Source organism: Pseudorca crassidens, chromosome 5, assembly GCF_039906515.1.
Source record: "Pseudorca crassidens isolate mPseCra1 chromosome 5, mPseCra1.hap1, whole genome shotgun sequence".
NCBI lineage: Eukaryota > Metazoa > Chordata > Mammalia > Artiodactyla > Delphinidae > Pseudorca > Pseudorca crassidens.
The window spans coordinates 86714719-86718142 of NC_090300.1; the positions used below are offsets into that span (position 1 = coordinate 86714719).

Genomic DNA, 3424 nt, shown 5'->3' on the forward strand with positions numbered 1-3424 from the left:
ATGCCAATAACATCACCCCCACCCCCCAACTGGGGACAAAAACCATCTTCCCTTGGAGGCAAACTGAACCTGGTTGAGAACCACTGTTCTTAGGGAAGCCCTCTTATTCAAACACTCCAGAGAATAAGTGACTTGTCTTTTTCTGCTATGTGTCTGTGTATGCATATGAAAGACTAGGAGGGAGTGTTATTTGTCATGCTATACAGATCTAAGGATCTAACTAGATGCAAGCATTCAGCCAATCTTTACATCTTGATCCCCACTGAATCTTGAGATATCTGCTACTTATAATTCCAGGAATTTTACTGGGTTCTGTGACAAGAAACCACTTGTTTCTTGGCTTCCATCATAAAGATTCTTACTCTTCTTTCATCTGCAAAGTCATAAAGAATTGTCCATCTGCTTTCAGCTTCAAAAATTTTCTTGATGTGTCTTAACTATAGTTGTTTCCACTCCCATCCTCTTTGCGTTTGAGAGTTGAGAGGAATTTTTTTAACCCCTTTACTCTAATTCTTGTAAATTTGAAGAAGGACAATTTATACATGTGTTCTCTGTCATATTTTTGCATGATTTTTCAATATTAAATGCAAACCTTAAAATAATATCTGTGTTTATGGTTATGTACACAGAACTTGGAAGGTACATTTTATTTTTTCTAGAGTAGTATCATTAATCCAGGAACAGGAATCCCTTGTATATGCATGAAAGGGGGTGCTTATGTCTTTCCAAAACTCACATGTTGAAACCTATATCGCCTATGTGGTGGTATTTGGAGGGGGTGCCTTTCAGAGGTGATTAGGTCATGAGGACTGAGCCTTTCATAAATGGGATTAGTAACTTTACAAGAGAGATCCCTCACCCCTTCTGCCATGTGAGGACACAGTAAAAATAAGGGTCTATAAACCAGGAAGTGAGCCCACACCAGACACTGGATCTGCCAGCACCTTGATCTTGGACTTCACAGCCTCCAGAACTGTAAGAAATAAATTTTTGTTGTTTATAAACCACCCAGTCCATGGTATTCTGTTAGAGCAGCTCTAGTGGACTAAGACAAAGGGTACAGCTTATAAAGCTGGGACTGGCAATAACTTACTTCTAAGTTTTCAAGATAGCTAGCACATTGCCAAGGCCATCATTAGTGCTCAGTTCATCTGATTGATTAATTGGTTCAGCTGATACCTACAATTGCTCCCCGAAGCTGACTAAATAAATATTAGAACACAGGGAAAGTGAGGCACAGAGAGGTTAAGTGACTTGTTTAAAATGACACAGTAAGGCCCGAAGCCCCACCTACCCTGGCTGCAAGGGTTGCCGGGACGACCCCCATCTTCTTTAGGTGCGTTGGGCAAGCCTCCAGGCGCTGGGGAGAGGAGACGTTGCTGTCACTGTTAGTGACCTGTGGCATGTCTCTGTGGGACCGGGAACTTAAAGATAGCCAGGATGGCAGAAAATGGTGATAATGAAAACATGACTGCTCTGGAGGTCAAAATCTGTCATCAAATCGAGTATTATTTTGGTGACTTCAATTTGCCACGTGACAAATTTTTAAAGGAACAGATCAAACTGGATGAAGGCTGGGTACCTTTGGAGATAATGATAAAATTTAATAGGTTAAACTGTCTGACAACAGACTTTAATGTAGTAGTAGAAGCATTGAGCAAATCAAAGGTGGAACTCATGGAAATAAGTGAAGATAAAACTAAAATTAGAAGATCTCCAAGCAAACCCCTCCCTGAAGTGACTGATGAGTATAAAAATGATGTAAAAAACAGATCTGTTTATATTAAAGGCTTCCCATTTGATGCAACCCTTGATGACATAAAAGAATGGTTGGAAGATAAAGGTCAGGTACTAAATATTCAGATGAAAAGAACATTGCACAAAGCATTTAAGGGATCAATATTTGCTGTATTTGATACCATTGAATCTGCTAAGTTTGTCGAGGCCCCTGGCCAGAAGTACAAAGACACAGACCTGCTAATACTTTTCAAGGAAGATTACTTTGCAAAAAAAAAAATGAAGAAAGAAAGCAAAATAAAATAGATGCTAAATTATGAGCTAAACAAGAGCAAGAAGAAAAACAAAAGTTAGCAGAAAATGCTGAAATGAAATCTCTAGAAGAAAAGATTAGCTGCTTGCTGAAATTCTCGGGGGACTTAGATGATCAGACATGTAGAGAAGATTTGCATATCCTTTTCTCAAATCATGGTGAAATAAAATGGATAGACTTTGTCAGAGGAGCCAAAGAGGGAATAATTCTGTTTAAAGAAAAAGCTAAGGAAACACTGGATAAAGCAAAAGACGCAAATAATGGTAACCTACAATTAAGGAACAAAGAGGTCACCTGGAAAGTACTAGAAGGAGATGTGGAAAAAGAAGCATTGAAAAAAATAATAGAAGATCAACAAGAATCCCTAAACAAATGGAAGTCAAAAGGTCGCAGATTTAAAGGAACAGGAAAGGGAAATAAAGCTGCCCAGACTGGGTCTGCTAAAGGAAAAGTACAGTTTCAGGGCAAGAAAACTAAATTTGATAGTGATGATGAACATGATGAAAATGGTGCATCTAGACCAGTAAAAAGAGCACAAGAGAAGAAACAGACAAAGAAGAACCTGCATCAAAACAACAGAAAATGGTGCTGGAGACCAATAATTTAGTAAACATTTTTTATTCATTTTAATTAGATTTTAAGCTGCTTTTGTCTTTGGAGGCTTTTAAAAAGAAAACCAAATGAGGTCCACTTCAATGTCCACCTGTAAGAAAGGAAAATTTTTTTTGTTGTTTAACTTGTCTTTTTTTGTTGTTGTTATTGTTATCCAAATGAGTATTTTTTAATGTATAATTCTGTTTGTGTTCTTTCAGATTATTCAAATATCAAAAGAAACATTCTTCCACTAAATTGCCTTTGTAATATGAGGATGTATTAGTACAAAGTAATAAAATGTATACTGCATAAAAATAAAATTAGTTTATATAAAAAAAATTTTTTTTTAATTAAAAAAAATAAAATGACACGGTTTGCAGCAGATCTAAGACTAGAAACCTAGTTCATTTCTTTTTCACCTATTCTAGTCTTTGTAGAATTAGCATTTCACAAAGAAAGGTCTCACAGCAAAGATGAAATAAGAAGACTGCCTGTTGGTTTTAGAAAGTCAAGGCACTCCTATGGCTTACTCAGTAGAAGTAACCCATGGTTTCTTGGGTGATGATGAGTCCTTAACTGTGTGCAGGCCCTGTGAAGAGATGGTAATAATAATAGATAACACCCATGGGCATTTTCCTGAGTGTCTGGCTCTGTTGTAGGTTTTTGTATACTTTACCTCACTGTATCCTCACAACAACTTCTCAAGGCAGGGCTCTGAGTTGGAAGACAAAAGCTGAAACTAGAATCCCTACTGAGAAATGCATTTTTCTAAAAGTATTA

General features: G+C 37.1%; 1 pseudogene; it reads left to right on the top strand.

Moving 5' to 3' along the window:
• Nucleotides 1-1401: 1401 nt before the first annotated feature.
• On the top strand, nt 1402-2652 carry LOC137225190 (lupus La protein homolog pseudogene; annotated as a pseudogene).
• The last annotated feature ends 772 nt before the right edge of the window (nt 2653-3424 follow it).